The sequence below is a fragment of the Halichoerus grypus genome, chromosome 9, assembly GCF_964656455.1.
Source record: "Halichoerus grypus chromosome 9, mHalGry1.hap1.1, whole genome shotgun sequence".
NCBI lineage: Eukaryota > Metazoa > Chordata > Mammalia > Carnivora > Phocidae > Halichoerus > Halichoerus grypus.
This window is the reverse complement of record NC_135720.1, coordinates 55,829,583-55,849,748: the sequence shown is the minus strand read 5'-3', so window position 1 is coordinate 55,849,748 and position 20,166 is coordinate 55,829,583. Positions and strand designations below refer to the sequence as shown.

The 20,166-nt window shown below is 36.1% G+C and overlaps 1 long non-coding RNA gene across 3 annotated transcripts in view; it reads right to left on the bottom strand.

Moving 5' to 3' along the window:
- LOC144378968 (uncharacterized) overlaps window positions 1-20,166 on the bottom strand; it is a 489,245-nt gene that overhangs the window by 40,658 nt on the left and 428,421 nt on the right. The window lies entirely within an intron of this gene.

The following is a 20,166-nucleotide window of genomic DNA, read 5'->3' as shown; positions in this document are numbered from 1 at the left end:
TAAACAATGAATCATGGAACACTACATCTAAAACTAATGATGTAATGTATGGTGATTAACATAACAATAAAAAATTTTTAAAAAAATCAAATGCTCAAAGTGATGACAGTAATGGGTAATATTGATGAAAAACACAATAGCCAGAGATAGAAACAATTTAAAAAGCAGTATTTCTATCATATTTTTTATCATATTTTTTCAATTACCACATAGCTGTAATTGTGTGGTTTTGTACTGGTCCATGAATCAAGTGTAAAACTTGTTTTTTCATTGAAATCCCCTAATAGAATTTATAAAATAATAATAATATTAATAACAACAACAACAGAAACAATAATTTACTTTGTGGACGTTACATAAGTTGAGATACATTGAATATAAGATTCAAAGAAACAGTTTAGAAATTCAAGAGAGAAAGCAAATCTTGGGGTTTAGTTGTCAGAGATGGAAATATATGAAGTAAGTATTTGTGGTTTAGGTAGCATTTGTGACCTCTAATACATTTCAAGAACAAGTTCACTCTGGCTAATAATGCACAGCTGTGAAGTCAAGCTACTGGAGCTCAACTCCTACTGGTTGTGTGACCCTCAGCAAGACCCTAAACCGTCTATGCATCATTACCCATATCTGGTAAACGTGGATAATAATAGTATCCACATCAGAGAGGTATTTTGGAGATTTTAAGGGTAATATTTTGAAATCTTCGGCATAGAGCCTAGCACAGACAAGTGTCCAAATGGACATTCATCTCCTCAGGCTCTGAAAAAGTTAAGATTTTCAAAGGCCAGTCTGGGAAAATAAACCTAAATGTTGAAGTAGAAGCTAATGCCTTAGTTAACATCATATTTATGTAGCCAACAGTCTTCAAACACCATCTCTTTCTGGTTTATCTTTTTTTTTTTTTTTTTTTTTGGTTTATCTTTCAAATAGCTTTAATAGAGAGCAAGCAAAGAAAATTGGCTGGAGGCCATGGGGGTGAAGTAAGTTTATTATGCATCCAATCATTTGCTCTGCCATTTTCTTCTTGCACAATATTCTGAGTCTTTGAGGGGGGCTAGTGATTGAAGACACTGGTTTTGTGCCACACAGACCTGATTTCTCAGAAATGAGATTTGTTCACTTAGTATTTTGGTGACCTAGGCCAAGAATAACTTGATAGCCCATGACCGAGAGCAAAGTAAAACTCAATGAACACTAGTTATAATTTATTATTATGAATAATTTAAGAATTGATGCAATTTTTCCTTAATGCATGTGAGAAATTTTAGGTGGAAAATAACATAATCCAGTTGCAAATTTGGTTAAATCATCTAGAATAACCCAGCAATGTTTGTCTAGTCCTCTTCATGTTAGAAATGCTTAAATAATCAGCTTACTGCATTTGGTAGGGTGGATATAGTCTTTGACGAAGGACTTTCATTTGATATTTCATTTTATTCTTATAATGGCTCTATGTGGTAGGACAAAAATTATTACCATCACTCACAAATAAGAATACCAATGTACCAGATTTAACTAAAATCACAAAGCCTCACAGTGGCAGAAGTGTGGAGGGAAAAAAGAACCAGGAGACCTAAGTTCTGGTCCTGACTTCACCTCTAATGAGCTTGTCTTTGTATGTACAACAGGAACAAAACTCCCTGCTCTACCCAAAAATCTCACAGTATCATTCTGAGAAGTAAAGACAATATGTAAAATGTGAAAGTACCTTCAAACCCACACATTGCTAGACAAATATAAGATGATATTACATAACAAAAATCACGTTATGCAGTTCAGGCTAAATCTAGCTCTAGTTTCTATGTAAAAAAAGAAAGATGACTTTTCTATACCACTCTTGGAGAGAAAAATGACAGAAAAATCTTTTATGACAGGAAAAAAAATTGTTGTATTTCCTAAGGAAAGGAAAGTTTTATTATTTCCTACTGGGAGAGAAAAGAACTCTTACAGGACAATGTCACAAGAGTCATGAACTCTAAATCAGGATATTTGAGTTTAAATCCTGCCTTTGGCACCAAATAACTGTATAACTTTTCCTAAGTTCTTAAAAAATGTGGACCTCAATTTACTTTGTGTAAAGTGAACTTACACTAGAAAATACTGAAGGTCTTTTTCAGCTCTGACACTCTCTATTGCTACAATTCTGCTTTCCAAGCATAGGGCCTTTGTGAAATTGCTAAATTACAGTAACACATCGGTTGAATTGTGGGACCTATAAATGCAATGTTCTTAATAATGGAATTTTCCAGTTGACTGGGAGGCAAGTTTATCTCAGGATCTTATCTTTTCATATTCCTCTTCTCACTACTTTTTTGTTTTTGCTAACTCCTTCTCACAGATTTTCCTTGCACAATTGCCTGTGATATCCCCCTTCCCTAGCCCTCCCTCAACTTTTTAAAGTCCACATTGCCCTCTTGCATCTGCAGCCAGAGAGTCTCAAAACTATCCTTATTTTGCAATTCAAACTATCACAACACCTTCAGTGTTCCATATTTTTACAGTAACAAGATAACCAGCATCAGAACTTTATAGGAGAGTCTGTGATAAGCAGAATAATGGCCTCCCAAAGATGTCCACATCCTAATACCCAGAACCTGTGCATATATTACCCTCCATGGTAAAAGGGACTTTATAGATGTATTTAGATTAAGGATCTTGAGGTAGGGAGAGTAGCCTAGATTACCCAGGTGGACCCAATGTAATCACAAGGGCCATATAAGGGAAATATTTGAGGCAGGAGAATCAGAGTTAGAAAAGGAGATGTGACATTAGAAGCAGAAATCAGGAAAAGGAGTTTGAAGATGCCCCACGTTGGCTTTGAGGCTGGTGTTCAAGGCCACAGGTCAAGAAATGTAGGCAGCTTCTAGAAACTGGAAAAGTCAAGGAAATAGATTCACCTTAGGGTGAATCTTAGGTGAATCTATCTCTGGCTATTGTGTTTTTCATCAATATTACCCATTACTGTCATCACTCTGAGCATTTGATTTTTTTTAAAATTTTTTATTGTTATGTTAATCACCATACATTACATCATTAGTTTTAGATGTAGTGTTCCATGATTCATTGTTTGTGCATAACACCCAGAAAGAACTCACCTCTGCTGAGCCCAGAAATACCCATTTTGAACTTCTAACTTGCATAATATAATAATTTATGTTTTTTTACGCCCCCAATTTTGTGGTAATTTGTTATAGTGGCAAAAGAAAACCAATAGAGATTCCTCCACTATTTTCAGTAGTCTGTCTCACTGCTAAACTGGGTTTTGTTTGAACTGCTAGTTCCTGGAAGATCTTAAGAAGCTGTGTATATTTTGAAATTTCCCAGAGATGGGGATCAAGGCAGGCCACCCCAAAATATGCCAAAGTGGCATACTGATTATGTTAAATTAGTTACTTGAGAAACAGCTGGTGCAAGGATACTCTGACCCTTCTCTCTATTTCTCTAAATCTGCCATGTGAAAAGTACACTCCCTTATCCAGGAGGCAGAGAGACATCCGTATTGCCAGATATTAGGAATTCAGGGCTGAGAAGGCTGTGTAAACAAACTCTGCTTAATTTACTTACTAATTAGTACCCAAGCCTAAGTTTCTTTGTCTTGTCAGTTCTTCATAAATTTATTGTTCCTTTGCCTAAAGATATAAAAGCTGCTTGTTTTGATCTCTTCTCAGAGACTCATATCTTTGGGGTTCCCATATATAGGAATTAAATTTGTTTTGTTTCTCCTATTAATCTGTCTTGTGTCAATTTAATTATCAGATCAGCCAAAAAACCCAAGAAGGGTAGGGAGAAATTTTCCCCTCCCTGATACCAGAATGCTCCAATCCCCAAGTTAGTTACCGAGGTTAAAAAAAAAAAAAAAATTAAGGAGAAGTACTTCATATCACAATGCAATTTGCATTGTATTTACATTCCCCTTAATCTACTGCTAGCATAATTGATATCTGCAGATAATCACAATGAGCTAGCTTATATTTCTAGATAATGTTTGAGGTTGTTTGCAACCCTGAGCTTATATGATTATAGTGTAAAAACAAATTAGAAGTTACACGAACACATCAACTCATATCTCCTTACTGAAGTATACTCTGAGTGACTCTAATTAACAGAATATATCATCTTAAATCTCATTATCTGATATGCTTCTAAGTTTCTCTGAATTACTGATTACTGATATTTGGATATTTTTATGTATGGGGCTATCTACTTTTAAAATCCTTTCTTCTATATCTATTCATGAAGAACTTGGAGAGCAGCTCTCTCATCACCCAAACATACTCTGTGGGACCACACTGTTATTCCACTGTGGAGCCACACTATTTCTGGATTTCTTAATAATAACAGTAAGAATGGGAAATTTGAAAATGTGAAAGTAATAGTTACTCACTGATAATCATGGAAGCATACATAGAAGAAAACTTAATTCAGTAGCTTTTCTTGAAGATAAAATAAGTCAAAGCAGGGTTAGCCAGTCTGGGAAGTAAGGAAAGAGAACAAGAATAACCTTAAAAATAGGAAGTATACATAAAGTAAGAACACAAAGTGTCCTTACAGTATCATGGGATATGGAAGCTATTATACAAGCCAAATTTTTCAGAAGCATGGGATTTAGGTGACATGGATTTAAGAGATGAGGCTCGAGAAGTAAAGAGGACCAAATCAAAAAGGCCCTAATAAATCAGTGCTAAGGAATTTGGACTTTGTTGTACAGAATACATGAAGCAAACTGAGTGCTTTAAAAGGAGAAATAACATAACTAGTGTTGTGTTTTAAACACTTAGGACTGTATATGGATGACAGACTTGAGTGAGATGGTTATATGGGCAGGAATCCAAATTTAGAGACTATTGTAACACTTCAATTGAAAGTCAGAGTCAATAGTGACAGGTATGGGTGGATATTTATTAATTGTGTGAAGGTTAAGTTGAATTTGAATGTCCCTCCCCACCACCACTATCACCAACACCAAGTTGTAATATTTTCTGTCATGAGAACTGCCAAATAAGAGGAATAAAGATAATCAATTTCATTTTAAATACACAACTCCCTAGGAAACTAAGAATAAAATGAGGTATCAAATAAGCAGTTGACAAAGTTTGGTGGGAAATATAATTGGGGCATTATTGGTACAGAGATGGATAAGAACATTTGGCTTTGAAGACTTGATTCCCCAGTCTTAGTAAAGATGTGTAGTAACTGGAAACATTACTTAGTTTCCCTGAGCCCCAGTTTCTCATGTAATGTAAGAATTATAATACCCTAACTCATGAAGTTTTATATAGTTCTTATACATATAAAATATTTAGCACAATATCTATCCACACAAAAACTTAATAAGAATTAGCCAATCTCTACTGGCACAAAAACAGACACATAGATCAATGGAACAGAAGAGAGAGCCCAGAAATGGACCCTCAACTCTATGGTCAACTAATCTGCGACAAAGCAGGAAAGAATGTCCAATAAAAAAAGACAGTCTCTTCAACAAATGGTGTTGGGAAAATTGGACAGCCACATGCAGAAGAATGAAACTGGATCATTTCCTTACACCACACACAAAAATAGACTCCAAATGGATGAAAGACCTAAATGTGAGACAGGAATCCATCAAAATCCTTGAGGAGAACACAGGCAGCAACCTCTTCGACCTCAGCCACAGCAACTTCTTCCTAGACACATTGCCAAAGGCAAGGGAAGCAAGGGCAAAAATGAGCTATTGAGACTTCATCAAGATAAAAAGCTTTTGCACAGCAAAGGAAACAGTCAACAAAACCAAAAGACAACTGACGGAATAGGAGAAGATATTTGCAAATGACATATCAGATAAAGGGCTAGTATCCAAAACCTATAAAGAACTTATCAAACTCCACACCCAAAGAACAAATATTCCAATCAAGAAATGGGCAAAAGACATGAACAGACATTTCTGCAAAGAAGACATACAAATGGCCAACAGACACATGAAAAAGTACTCAACATTGCTTGGCATCAGGGAAATCCAAATCAAAACCTCAATGAGATACCACCTCACACCAGTCAGAATGGCTAAAATTAACAAGTCAGGAAATGACAGATGTTGGCGAGGATGTGGAGAAAGGGGAACCCTCCTACACTGTTGGTGGGAATGCAAGCTGGTGCAGCCACTCTGGAAAACAATATGGAGGTTCCTCAAAAAGTTGAAAATAGGGTGCCTGGGTGGCTCAGTCGTTAAGCATCTGCCTTCAGCTCAGGTCATGATCCCAGGGTCCTGGGATCGAGTCCCACATCGGGCTCCTTGCTCAGCGGGAAGCCTGCTTCTCCCTCTCCCACTCCCCTTGCTTGTGTTCCCTCTCTTGCTGTCTCTCTCTCTCTGTTGAAAAATAAATAAAATCTTTAAAAAATTTTTTAAAAAAGTTGAAAATAGAGCAATTTCACTACTGGGTATTTACCCCAAAGATACAAACGTAGTGATCCGAAGGGGTATGTGCACCCCAATGTTTATAGCAGCAATGTCCACAATAGCCAAACTACGGAAAGAGCCAAGATGTCCATCAACAGATGAATGGATAAAGAAGATGTGGTATATATATACAATGGAATATTATGCAGCCATCCAAAAAAAAAACCAACAACGAAATCTTGTCATTTGCAATGGCATGGATGGAACTAGAGGGTATTATGCTAAGCAAAATAAGTCAATCAGAGAAAGACAAGTATCCTATGATCTCACTGATATGAGGAATTTGAGAAACAAGACAGAGGATCATACGGGAAGGGAGGAAAAAATGAAACAAGATGAAACCAGAGAGGGAGACAAACCATAAGAGACTCTTAATCTCAGGAAACAAACTGAGGGTTGCTGAGTGGTGGGGGGTGGGAGGGATGGGGTGTCTGGGTGATGGATATTGGGGAGGGTATGTGCTATGGTGAGTGCTATGAATTGTGTAAGACTGATGAATCACAGACCTGTACCTCTGAAACAAATAATACATTATATGTTAAAAAAAAAAAAAAGTAGGAAGGGAAAAATGAAGGGGGGGAGAATTGGAGGGGGAGATGAACCATGGGAGACTATGGACTCTGAGAAAAAACTGAGGGGTTTAGAGGGCAGGGGGTGGGTTGTAGGATGGGTTAGGCTGGTGATGGGTATTAAAGAGGGCACGTGCTGAATGGAGCACTGGGTGTTATACGCAAACAAGGAATCATGGAACACTACATCAAAAACTAACAATGTAATGTATGGTGACTAATATAACATAATAAAATAAAACTAAAAAAAAAAAAAAAATAACACCTGCCCATGGCCACCGAAAGGTTCTTGAGTAAGTTGCAGAACTTATCTGGTTTGGAATCTAACTTTCCTCTCTCTGTTCTCTTGTAATGAATAGTGAAATGATGGAAAGGGAGGGAAAATATGATTTTTGCTTTTGAAATGGTACTTTTCTCTAGGTTTTATGTTTAAAATTTAGATGGTGATGAAGGAGTGCACTTGTCGTGATGAGCCCCGGGTGATGTATGGAACTGTTGAATCCCTATATTGTATATAGTAATATGACACTGTATGTTAACTAAGTGGAAGTAAAATAAAAACTGAAAAAAAAGAGAATTAAAAAAAAAAAAAGAATTAGCCAGTCTCAAGACGCTTGGATGGCTCATTTGGTTAAGCGTCTGCCTTTGGCTCAGGTCATAATCCCAGGTCCTGGGATCAAGTCTCGCATTGGGCTCCTTGCTCAGTGGGGTGTCTGCTTATCCCCCAGCCTGCAGCTCCCCCTGCTTGTGTGCTGTCTCTCTCTCTGATAAATAAATAAAATCTTAAGAAAAAAAAAGAATTAGTCAATATAGATGAAGACATGACAATAAATACTACAACAATCCCCCACAGGATGACATCAGAGGATGAAAAGAACAAAGCCATGGGGTCACATATCTATATTTAAATTGTGTACAAACAAGAAAGCAATAAGAATTTTTAAAATGAAAGAAGAGAGGAGAGGGAAGCAGGAGAGTGTCATATTGTGGAAGTTGTAGGAAATATTTTTTGTTTTCTGGCTGTCCATCACTGACCAGTAAAGGATAAGATCAGTGACACTGGATAGATCTATTGGATTTCCTCTCCCAAGTCCTTGACTCTTAGCACTGTGATTCAAACACAGGGAAAAACTGCAGCAACCCTTATTCATCCTGTAAAGTAATGAGTTGACCAAGCTGGTGGGTAGCCCCAATCTCTATCCACTTCTGACTTTGCTCCCAAGTCTTCTAATTCATTTTATAACATCTTTCCCTTAAGAGTTGGTATGTGCTGCTTGCAAGCAAAAGCCTCTAACTGATATAGAAGGAAAACAACAAAGTAGGGATTTTAGGATAAAATAAGAACTAATAAATCTCCATTGGCTTTGACAGAAACCTAACTGCAATGGATTATGAAAAATGTGAGATATAAAGTAGTAGAGGTAGTGAATTTGGGGTCCTCTCTGGGGAAAAATGAGAAAAATAAGATAAAAATCAAGTGGTGCTGGGGCGCCTGGGTGGCTCAGATGGTTAAGCGTCTGCCTTCGGCTCAGGTCATGATCCCAGGGTCCTGGGATCGAGCCCACATCGGGTTCCTGGCTCAGCGAGGAGCCTGCTTCTTCCTCTCCCTCTGCCTCTCTCCCTGCTCATACTTTCTCTCTCTCTCTCTCTGTATCTCTGTGTCTCAAATGGATAAATAAAATCTTTAAAAAAAAAAAAAAAATCAAGTGGTGCTAAAGGATACAAAATGAGTATCCTTATTTTGTTTGGACCGTTTGGATTACTTCTTTCCTTAGATGTGAGAAAGATAAGCTTGTTTACAGTCCAGGAGAAGCCAATTGGGAGGGAGAATTTTAGGAAATAGGAGGAAGAGGGCTGACGAAGAGAATAAGACAGAAAAGAGGCAGGTGAAAAGGCAATAAGATGTATGTGTGGAAGGGTTAGCATTAAACAGGCCAAAGTGTACTGTCTCAGGGACTGATTATACTTGGAGATAGTGTGAATAGGAAAGCAAAGAAAAATCATCAGTTGACCTCAGTTTTCTCCTTAAAATAGGCATCAAGATCACCAACTGAGAATGAATGTGCATGGATAAAAATGTGGTTTGAAAACTACACTAGAGAAGCTTCAGAATATCTTTCAAGGAGGGTAAGAGATTAACATGGATAAGGACAAGGGAAAGAATTAACAGAATGTGCTGAGATTGGCAGTGAAATCGAGACCATGAATATATGTAAGTTTTCAGATGCCCACATAAAGGAGCAGAAAATGCAGATTTTTGAAGTTGGGCTCTGTGATTAGATTGTTATGGTCAAAAGAAGGTATAAAATAGAATCTATGAATTGAGGGGCACCTGAGCAGTTCAGTCGTTAAGCGACTGCCCTGGGCTCAGGTCATGAGCCCAGGGTTCTGGGATTGAGCCCCGCATCGGGCTCCCCACTCCACGGAAGCCTGCTTCTCCCTCTCCCACTCCCTCTGCTTGTGTTCCCTCTCTGGCTGTGTCTCTCTTTGTCAAAAAAATAAATAAAATCTTAAAAAAAAAAAAAAGAATCTATGAATTGAGGCTGGTGGAAAGAGAAGGTGAAAGCAAAGGAGAGGAGGAAAAGAGTGTCATGGGGAAGGACTGGGGAGGGTGGCTGCTGTTGGCTGTCTGAGAGAAAATTGAGGGAGTCTGAAATTAGTTGACATGAGAATCATCTTTGAGGTTGAATAGCATGTATCCTGGAATGAGAACCTGAGAAATCTGGAAACATAAGCGGTTACGGAAGAGTGTACTGTCATTTGAAATTAACATTGCACAGGTCCCTGATGTGGTAGATCCACAAGGAGATGTTGAAAAGAGCTGGGCAAGAGGTCACTGGATTTAAGTAGAGCCAAGAATATTAAGGCTAATCTGTTGATGGACTGTAAACTCTTAAGATTATGGCAGAATGGTGAGAGAAGGGGAAGAGGCAACATCTTCCATAAATCAGAGAGTGTGAATAAATAATTAAGAGGTTGGTTAATGAAAGGAGAAATGTTAGTGCAGCTAGATGAGAGGAACCAGAGGAGAAAAAGTTTTCTGCCTAAGAATGGATTAATAAAGAGGTAGGAAGAAGCAGAAGGGAGGTAAGAGAATATAAACTCTCCCCTCTCAATCTATTGAGAAAAGGGGATAACATTTTTAAAAAGTGAATAAAATATAGACACATTTCTACATATGATTAGATGAAAATTAGATGCAAATTAAGTAGGTTACATCATCACACAACCCAATATAGCTCTTAGTCATCTGGGATATTTTGGCTTTGGATTTTTTTTTTTTTTTTGGTGTTTGTGATTATTCAAGATATAAAAATGATCATTCTTAGCAAAGTTCTTCATTCTCCCCAAGACTTCTCTCATGGGTAAGAGTTTGGCAGGAATCATCACAACACTGATGCTGCTGGCTTCCTAGAGGTCAATTTTCTTATATATTGCCTGTCTTTATTAGATAAGAATGATCTGGGGTGTCTTGGCCCTTAGCATTCTCTTTTGGAAATTACATTTTGGTTGGTGTACAGCAGCTGGTTTTAAGATTTCTTTATGCCTAAATCTTTTACTCTCAAAATACAACTATTGTATAAAACATGCCAAAAAATACATCTAATATGTATAATATTTGGAGCTACAGCTTAAAACAAATAATTGTTTAATAACTATGACATACATGTGATGACTTAAAATATGTAACCTAATAAAAATAACACTAGAAAACTCACATTTAAAAATGTGGCAAATAAGCATACAATTTTTGGCAAAGTATGAGATATTATTTTCAAATTTTTAAAATTCTTATGTAAAGTGTTGGCTCCAAATTAAGACAGAAGTAGCCAAAATGAAGCAATTTTATACAATACGCCTGCCCGATTGTTCTAAGAAGAAGTATACTTATTAAAAAAAATGAAACCTGTGTTGTTTAAAATTCAAGAAAATTATAAGTATTGCCAAAAGGTGTTTAGCTTCCTCAGAGTCCCCATATAAGACACTCCAGATTAAAATGTTGTTTAAAAATTCTGAATAAACAGCTCTTTCAAAAAAAAGTACCACGGATCATATTTTAATCTTGAACAGCATTTACTGAATAGTACATTCAACTAGAACCAAAGGATTGAGTTTATTCAGTGAGGTGCACCATTTTATTAAAATTCCCTTTTGGCAAAATTTCAGAACCATTATTACCCAGGAAATACAATACTTCTTCACATTAAACAAAATTGAGCAAAGCTAATCATTTGGTTTTTACAGACATCTTCAAAACACCTTGACTCTCTGCTTTGAGCCATATTTTTATGTTTACGTATAGCCCTAACATTAGTCCCACTAACATTTTTCACATTTTCACAATGGCCTCTTAACTGGCCTCTCAGCATCATTCCTGGCTGTTCCTTCAGTCTATGCCCATAGACAGCCAGGGTAATCTTCTTGGAATGCAATTCTAATTATGTTATTCCCCTGCTTAAATCACTTCTACAGACATAATTTTAGCTCTGCAGGTTTAATCCTTGCCTTTCTCTCTGATTTCACCTCCAGGCACTCTGTCTCTCTACTATGGCCATATTCCCTTCATCCACAGGGACTTTGCATAAGATACCCTTTCTTTATGAGCTGCCCTCTCTCCTCTCCCTTAATCACAACCCTCTTTATCTATTTAACTGTTTCTATTTGTCCTTTAGGACTCAGCTCACAGTTTATTGCTTCAGGGAAGTTTCCCTGACATCATCCCATGGTCCCTCAAACTTACCTGGTTGAATACTGTGCTTTGCTAGCACTTATGTCACTTTCATTAATGACTGTCTCCCCTACAAGACTGTGAGCTCCACGAGAAAGACTAGGGACCATGTATATATTGTCCATCACTGTATTGTCTATATCTAGCTCGGCACCTAGCATACATTGGTCCTTTAATATGTTTGGCAGAATGAAGAAAACAATAAATGAAATAAAATGATATTATATAAACTATCAATCCCTACTCTAAATATATTCAATTTTAATACGGGAACTTAGAATATTTCTGTTTTGTTTTGTTTTGTTTTTTTAAATCTGAAATTAACTGCAAGCAAAGGTGTTATTTTAGGGAAAATTGCAAAATAATTTGTAATGGGCAAATGATTATTGAGTATCCTTTCAATGGAATGCCATTTTTTTCTAATAACCCCCTCAGAGTTATCTGATTTTAAAGAAGTCTGTACACTTTTCATTGTTTTGACCAAGCTGTATTACAGCCCTGTAAATTGTAGAAAAGGATTAGTAATACAGATGACTCTTGTCCATAGAAATGCAAATGAATTTTGCAACAGAGATGTAATCAATTACATTCTGGTTCTGTAAATGGGCTATGACCTCAAAGCTATTCCTCAAAAGAAAACAGGAGCCTAGAAGAAATTCTCATGAAAGTGGAAGACTTTTCAGAAGAAAAGTCATTTTGAATTAGAAGCATCAATAAACAAAGCATAAGCCAGTTGGAATAACTAGAAAGATGGTGCCCAACACAGGAGTCACTGTGCTTCTACAGTAGGCAAAATAATAGCCCTTCAGAAATGCCCATGCCCTGATCCCCCAGAGCCTGTGAATATTTTATGTTATACAGCAAATAGGACTTTGCAGATGTGATTAAGTTTATGAACCTTTAAACAAGGAGAGTATCCTGGATTATCCAGGTATGCCTACCCCAATCACATGAGCCCTTAAAAGCAGAGAATTTCTCTAGTGGGATGTAGAAGAGACATGGGAGAAGGGGAAATGAGGAGATTCAAAGCATGAGAAACACTTGATGTGTTCTTGCTGGGTTGAAGATGGAAGAGGCAACATGACAAAGAACCCCAGCAGCCCTACAAAGCTGGGAGACATTCAGGCCAACAACCAGCAAAGGAATAGGTCAGCCCTATAACCTCAAGGAACTGAATTCTGTCAACAAATTGAATGAATCTGGAAGCAAGTTCATCTTTAGTGCCTCCAGAAAAGAATACAGCCCTGTGGACCCCTTGACTTCAGTCTGTGAAACCAAGCGGAGGACCCAACTGAGCAATGCTATACCAGGACTTTTGACTTACAGAACTGCAAAGTAATAACTTTGTATTATTTTAAGCTGCTAAGTTTGTTAGGATTTTAGTCCAGAATAATAAAGACAAACCCACTTGCTTCTGATGAGGCAAAAAATTAATTATGGCATGATTAATGAGCTAATAGTAAAAAACAACCAACAAACAAAAGTATCACAGAATGAGAATTCAAAAAAAGAAATGATTTATATACATAAGCCAAAAGAGGTCTCTTAAAATAGTAGATAAAATGTAAAAGTCATAATTAAAGCACTGAAAAAAATTGATTATAGTAAGATGTAAAGGCTTTTGCATATCAGAATTGCCATAAAGAAAGTTAAAACAAGCCATAGACTTGGTTGTTTCTTATATGTAGAACATGTGAAAAAGAATCTTCAAATTACAAAGAAAAATACAAACCTACTAGTAAAAAAATAGAACAAAGGCAATAAAGAAGAAAAGAAATGCTACTTAACCATGTATATTAAAACAATGAGATACCATTCTTCATCCATGAGATGGGCAACTGTTATTGGAATTTGAGGAAACACATATTCTTATCCACTGCTGAGAAGAACTAGAAATTGATTCAACCTTTTAAAGCTCAATATGGTAGTGCGTCATAATTTTATATATGCCATTTCCTTGATCAAGAAATTCTACCCTAGAGATACAAAAAGATGTTAGTTTCCCTAATGATTTTAACAGGTTAATATTGATAACCATATGTTGATCTCATAGAGACATGATTATATAAGTAATAGTATATTTGTACAAAGGAATGCTATGCATCAATACAAAAATGCAGCAATCAACATATAAGGATGCTGAAAGATCTCCAGATATTTGATTAGGTGCAAAAAAGTTTTAGGATGATATATACAGTATATGATTTCACTAATTTAAAGTCCACAAAACAGAAGTATATATGTCTACATGTCCATATATATGCACATGTACAAAAATACTTAGAAAATAGTCTGGAAGTGGGGCGCCTGGAAGGCACACTTGGTTAAGTGTCTGACTCTTGGTTTCAGCTCAGATCATGATCTCAGGGTTGTGAGATTGAGCCCCGTGGTGGGCTCAGCAGGGAGTCTGCTTGAGATTCTCTCTCCCTCTGTCCCTCCCAGTGGTACTCTCTCTCTCTCTAAAATAAATAAATAAATCTTAAAAAAAGAGAAGAAAAATAGTCTGGAAGGTATTTGCCAATTAATGATACTTGCATTTGAGAAAGAAACTCAGACTAGAGCATCAGGCAGTGGGTACTCAAGGATGATCAAATCACTGGTACTGTTTGAGTAAAACAACAACAACAAAAATGAAATTGAATTTAGATATAACTTATAATTTTTTAAAATGTAGAAAAAAACTAACATGGATAAATTACACTGAAGGGGTAAGCTTATAATCACCAGTTCCAGCACAAATAAGTGAGTACAGCCCTAGCAGTAAAAATGATTTTATCTCTGGCAATTTGAACTAAGGAAAGGATCCTTGTGCCAGATCAGAAAATGTTCTTCATTAGGGAAAAACTAAGAGACTGTTGCACAATCTCTTCTACCCACCTCTTCCAAATGTAAGGACACCACAGATGGCCTGAAAATGCAGTAGTTTTCTCCAAGATTTGTCTTGAGCAAGAGTCTGAGCTCTCAGAAGTACTTCTAGGATCACTTCTGAGCAGTGGCATCTCAAAACCCCCTAGCATTTAACTTGGGTAATCAAAAAATATAGATCAGGGTCCATAACTGAACCCGTTATAGATTCCTTATATTTTAAAACTTTCCTGTGCTTGTCATTTTCTCTCACCTATTTCACTTGTTCTTATTCTTAGGAAGAAAAAGAACCTGGGAAAGTAAGATCAGTCAATCTTACTTAAGCTGGTAATAGTAGCTTCATAAATTTAAAAAAAAAAAAAAAAGGCAAGCAAGATACTGGAGGTTCACTGGTAAGGTAGGCAGAATACTGATGTCCCACAGATATCCACATCCTAATCCCTGGAAACTGTGAATATATTACTTTATATGGCAAAGGAAACTCTGCAGGTATGATTTAGGATTTAAAATAGGAAAATTATCCTGGATTATCCAGGTATGCCCAGTATAATCACAAGAGTCTATTAGGGTGAGGTGGGTGTTTCAGAGACAGATGTGAAGATGTTATGGTGCTGGCCTTGAAGAGGAAGAAAGGAGCCATGAGTCAAAGCATCACATAACCCCTATTCATACCTGGATCTTAGCCCTATTTTTAAAATGGATCTAAGACCCATTTTAGCTTTTTGACATGCAGAATTGTAAGATTAGTGTGTCTGCTTTAAGCAGCTAAACTTGTGGTAATTTTTTACAACATCAACAGGAAACTGACATGACTGGGAAGTGACTCTGAGAACTAAACCATTGGAAAGATGTGTCATTTCCAAACATATATACAAAAGATATATATCCTTCTTCCCAAGGAAGAAAGAACTGTTAGAAAACACTTTCCAAAATGCTTGCATAAAAGACCCTGACTTTATACATTAATTTTCTTGCCCTTTAGGTATTAAGGGGCTTTAGAAAAATTCCTAGTCAACCCCTTTCATATTGTAGATAAGAAAATTTAAGCCTAAAGAAGCGAGGTGATTTGACACTTGGCTATTAATGAAATAATTAGAACTAAGATGTCCTGATATCTCCTGACTGTATAAAAGAAGGATAGAGAAGAGAAAGTGTAACTCCTCCCTTTTCACTCCAACTATAGGTAGCTAGAAAATTTTAAATTAAGTAATATTAGGTACATGCTAAGGTTAGCCCACTCAGAGGCATGGCAAAAGGAATATATTAGTAAAAGCTTGAGATTGCTGAATGCAGAGTCAAATTGTCAAGAGATGTATGTAGAGTCAGATTTTAAAGGAAATAAGAGACATTTATTTTCTACTTTCCTCTAAATTTCTCTGGAGTAACTTTAAAAGGTACATTAATGAAAGATAAGAGCACAAAGGTAGGATCCTTTGCATGCTAATAGATAACTAACCAAAGACTAATAAAGATTCAACGATCATGCTGATTAGATTATTCTGGATTGTTTTTCACTCTGCAGGCAGTTGCCATACCAAGCTTCTATTACAAATTATGCAATTAATGTAGCTTTGGAAATTGTATTTGCATCTATCACAGAATGTCTATTTGTTGTAATGGTGCAGAAGGATAATGTCTTGAAAGTTCTGAGGATCAAGATAATCATCTGAGACCTTTTACATAAGCTAACTTTTTTGTATTGACAATTAACATACACAAAGGACAAGAGAAAAAAAAATTTGTATGAATTAATTGAGTAAAATTCAAGATACTCTGAATTACAAAGCTTTTAAAATGACCAGTTCTTAACATGAACTTGTTTGGGAACACTCAAAGCCAATATACTGATACTTTTATTTCCACCATTAAATCCTGACAATTAGACCACATGTATATGTATTATGCCAAATAGGGCTATAAAAAAAAAACAACAAAAAAAACATTAAAAGTCTGTGATGATTTTGATCCTTTTTAAAGTACACTGGAATACCTTGAAATTAATATTTCTTAATCTATAAGTGGATAGTTCCCAGCTGGTATGTTTCTCATCTAATTGAAATGCATAAAAATGAGTCAATACAATCACCGTATTTGTAATTAAATTTTGGATTTAAGTTAAATCCACTTGAATCACAAAAGCTTGTGGACAAATCTCTTCTCGGCAATAATGCAAATAGAAATATTCACATAATATGAAATGCTAATTTTTGGAAACTAGCAACAAATAATACACACAGAAAAATACTTAGACTGTTATAATGAAAAACATTCATCCTAACTGACATTTACTTTGAGATGAGTTAGTTCTGCAATTTCTCATCCTAAAACATCATTTATATCATCTAATGTAATTCAAAATCCTTCACCAGCCTGTAAGACTGGGAATAAATTCACATCCTCATTACTTCTTAGGCGTCTTTTGATTAATTATATCTTTTCTAATTTAGCTCTACAGACTACCTTAAACATAATGTGGATATTTACAATAGGTAAAGAATAAAAAAAGAAAATATATAATTCAGTGAGAACCAATACTTTGGGAGCATTCTTAAGAGCTGAAATTAAAGTTCAGAGCTTTTCACAATTGTACACAGGCCTTGATCCCCAAGTCCTCTATTTGGGAGGGTCATTGTGAAGATTTAGCCTTGGGTTTTAATATCACTGTAAAGGGATCATAGTGGGAAAACAAACTATCTTGAGAAGACTTTGAATAAGATTGTTCAGCCATAACATTTTTTTAGGGCTCCCAGCTTCTTCTAGACAAACTCTCTGAGGGAAAAAAAAAATGCTTATCACACATGTTTTCTTTTTTTCTTTTTTTTTTATTATGTTACGTTAATCACCATACATTACATCATTAGTTTTTGATGTAGTGTTCCATGATTCATTGTTTGCATATAACACCCAGTGCTCCATGCAGAACGTGCCCTCTTTAATACCCATCACCAGGCTAACCCATCCCCCCACCCCCCTCCCCTCTAGAACTCTCAGTTTGTTTCTCAGAGTCCATAGTCTCTCATGGTTCGTCTCCCCCTCCGATTTCCTCCCCTTCATTTTTCCCTTCCTACTATCTTCTTCTTTTTTTTAACATATAATGTATTATTTGTTTCAGAGGTACAGGTCTGTGATTCAACAGTCTTACATACATGTTTTAAATAGAAAAAGCCTGAAAAGCACAATTTTCTGCTCGCCTTTTTTTTAAACCCTTAAACTAATATAAATAGTAGAGAAAAAATTCAATTTCCTCCCCTTTCTTTTTTTTAAATATCTTAACTAGTAAATTATGATCAATTTTAGGAGAATATTGCAAGCTTAAACCATATGCAGGTTTGTTTTTTCCTGATCAATTTCCTTCCCCACACATTTTTAAATATATCTGAACTGGTAAATTATGCTCAATTATAATAGAGTATTGTGAGCTTAAACTACATGCAGGTTTGTTTCTTACAGACCAGGTAATAATCCAAGTGCTGCCAACTAGTCTAGCTTTGGTGGCTTCACAAGTCACGTAGGATCTTTCTATTTTACGGCTCATTCCCAGACTGCTGCCTATCCTCAGCATAACCTTGAATTGCTCTCCACCATAACTGCATTCCTAATTATTAAGGAATTAACCCATGAGTCACAAGCATCAATTCTCTTAATATTCCAATTGTCAGAGCTTAGTCATAGGACAACAAATAAATTCACTGTAAGCTGGAAAATGTAGTCTGTATTCTGGTTAGGTGTCAGAGTGGTTACTTTAGAAGAAGAAAACAGATATTGGGGAAAACATAGCAAGTCTTGGTCATATCATCCTTGCCAAATTTTGAGTAAATAAAAATAATTCAAAATTGTTTTTAATGGTTTTTCTTTACCACTTAATCCTTTGGCCCTGTTCTGCTTCTAGAAGTTGCTTCTCTAAGCATTGGCTCAGGCTCTAGTCCTTGTTCCTCACCTCATCTTGGATCTGTCCTCAGCTCTGCCATCTACCAGCCAATCAGTGTTTTCCTGAATCAAGATAAATTCATTTTAGATTTTTTAAAAATGGACCCAATTTATAAAATAAACCTACAGGTTTCCATAATTATATAAATAAATGATTGAAAAAATGAATGGGGGAGAATAGACAAATCTTCCATGCAGAAGGATTCCAAATAACTTACGCAGATACTTCGTTCTCAGTGAAGTAGAGCATAACTCCACACTCTTTAAGAATGGGCTATGCATCATGACTTCCTTCCAAAGAGTGGAGTATAGAAGAGAGAGGAAAAAGAATAACTTTACAGTGGAGAAAGCCGACAAACACTACTTTAGCCAGGTGATCAACAGTGATAAGTCATGTTGTTAGTGTGTACCCTTGCTAGGACGTAATAAGAAATGGCACTTTACCTCTGTAGTCTTCCTCCCAAAGACCCATAACCCCAGACTAATCATGAGAAAAACATCAAACAAATCCCAGTTGATGGAAAGTCTACAAAATAGCTGATCAGGTATTTCATCACTTTCAATATCATCAAAAATAAGGAAAGTCTAAGAAACTTACATCTCAGAAGAGCCTGAGAAGACATCAAATTGTCTTAGTCTGTTCAGGCAGTATAATGAAATATTGTAGTCTGGGTGGCTTATGAAGAACAGAAATTTATTTTTCACAGCTTTGGAAGCTGGAAGTCTGAGATCAGGGTGCCAGGATGATTGGGTGAGGGCCTTCTCCTGGGTCTCAGACTTCTTGTATCCTCACAGGTGGAAGTGATCCCTCTCTAGGACCTCTCTGCAATCTCTTTTTATCAGAGCACTAATCCCATTCCTAGGGGCTCCATCCTCATCACCTAAGCACCTTCCACAGGCCTCCCATCCTAATACCATAACACTGGGCACTAGGACTTCAATTTTTCAAGTGTGGGACACACACATTTCAGACCACAGCAACAAGAAAATGTAACATGATGTTCTAGATGGGATCCTGGAACAGAAGCGAGAACTCTGTTTCTCTATTTTTTTCTTAGTAAAAACTGAGGGACTCTGAATAAAGTGTGGACTTCAGTGAATAATAATGTATCCATATTTTTTCATTATTTGTGACAAATGCACAATATTAATGTAAATGTACATTACATGTAATGTAAAATGTTAATAATTAGGGAAACCAGGTTGGGAGATATGGGGACTCTATATAGCTTTTTTTCTGCAAATCTAAAACTATTTCAAAATTAAAAAAAAAAAAAAACCTTTATTTTACAAATGGGAGGCTCTAAAAAAAGATAGTCATTGCCTATAATTTGCAAAGCGCAACTTAACTAGGAAAAATGAGAGGATAATTTCCTAAGAAATTTCAGTTAAGTATTCTAAAAAAACTTGGGAATTTTCATAGAAAAGTCTTATCCAGGTGTATTATTACGGGATTATTTACTGTTATAAGACTATTAGTTCAAAGGCCCTTCGAAGGATTTTCCAAGGACAATAACAAAAAGACAATATTTAAAGAAAACAAATTAAACAGTTTTGTTTATTTACAATGACTGTTTTGAATGAAATTCTCGTCTTATGGAAACAAAAATGAGATCCTAAAAAACTGATAACTCAAATAT